This window comes from Leiobunum rupestre, chromosome 5 (genome assembly GCF_980474605.1).
Source record: "Leiobunum rupestre chromosome 5, qqLeiRupe1.1.hap1, whole genome shotgun sequence".
NCBI classification, from domain to species: Eukaryota; Metazoa; Arthropoda; class Arachnida; order Opiliones; family Sclerosomatidae; genus Leiobunum; species Leiobunum rupestre.
In genome coordinates, this window is record NC_143388.1 from 46,196,307 (window position 1) to 46,198,023 (window position 1,717).

The following is a 1,717-nucleotide window of genomic DNA, read 5'->3' on the forward strand; positions in this document are numbered from 1 at the left end:
ACTACGCGACGCGGATACTGCGCGCTTATTGGCTGTCGCGAAATTATTCAAAATGGCGCTGATTGGTTGGTGTTTTGGCGCGAAAAGGGGTCAGTACTCCTTTAAAGGAATTCCCAGGCTCGCTATACTCGGTCCCCGTTTTCCATTGTTAATGTGGTGACAGCTTTGATTGATTGAGCAGGTGTTTATCGAGGAATGCGCCGTTGCTAGGTTACCCCGCTCGCTGTTAGAGGAAACTCTAGACTTTTATTCGGGACGATTTCGTTGTACACGTAAATTTCGAAAGAAAAATGGCTGCGTTAAATAGCCAAGATATTCCTTTAAAATTTATTTCGGATTAATGAGTTTCGTTAATTGGAAGGTACCAGGTGTACATAAATCAGACTTGGCCGCGCAAGGGTTTTATTCGTTACGAGACAGCGTATCGGTCAAGTGCGCCTTCTGTTCGCTAGTCATAACCGATTGGAAAAGCGTAGCCCTCATTCGACACTTGGAAAAGATACCGCTTTGCCCTTTTATGAAAGGAGAATCTGTAGGAAACGAAACGAATCTCGAGTAGGGATGACGGTAGCTTACTTGGTAGGACGAACAACTTTGTAAATAGCAAATTAAAATAGTCACGAGTTCGAATCCCCTCCAAATAAGAGACCGTCATTCTTTTTATAAAAATGGACGACTTTTACGTAACTCTACCGAGTAAAGCCTCTAGCGACCTCTATCCGGAGAATACTCAGTCAAACTTTAAAGTAAACTTGGGTCGTTCTATAACACTACCGGACAAATTTGTTGTTGGCGTGTCGGAAGTAATTTTGCCTCAAAACTGGGAAAATATCACGGATAAAACTAATAATTTTCAATTAAAAACGGTAGCCCCTGACTATTATAAAAAACAGCCTTACATTTATAAAATCTCATTAAAAGTCACTAAATTGGAAGCCGAAAAAGACACTGCCGGATTTGTCATCAAATATAGTCTGGTTAAAAAAGTTGTACGCGCTATTAACGAAGGAATAAGGGAAAATGGACTGGACGCCTACATTTCTTTAAAAATCTGGGAAAAACCCGATGGACTTTATTGGATTTACGATCCGACAATACATAACCCGGCCGACCCAACCAAGAAGAAGAAGACCAATTTCGAGTTATTTATTCCTGACGGACCTTTGAAAGAACTGTTATGTTTCGAGAGCAAGGATGACACGGGATATCAATCGGGGGTATATCAGCCGTCAAAACCGGTAACCCCCTTTACGAGGAGCATAATTTTAAGTCATCTAAATTATATTGAAATCAAAGAAAAACATCTACGCGATATGACTTTTACATGCAACGTAGAAGTTGACTGTAATATTCCGATTGGAACTTATTTAAGTATTCAAGCAATATTAGACGCCATGTCAAACACTATCACTGATCACGTGAGAAACCTTGTTCATTTCGGTATAAACCCCAATGGCACAATCCATGTAGGAGCTGATCACGGGGCTGTGACTATTTTCTTCAAATCGAGTAAGAAAGGCTTAGGCGAATTACTAGGATTTACGGATTTCAATTTTGACCTGTTTGGTCACGACAGTACTTATCCGGCCGATTTATCTAGAGGCGCGAGTACGCTTTATCTATATTCGAATTTAATATACCCCCAGTATACCGGAGATACTTTCGCTCCTCTCATGAAAATTATACCGTTAGCGAGCAATGATCAGCCTCGTAATAA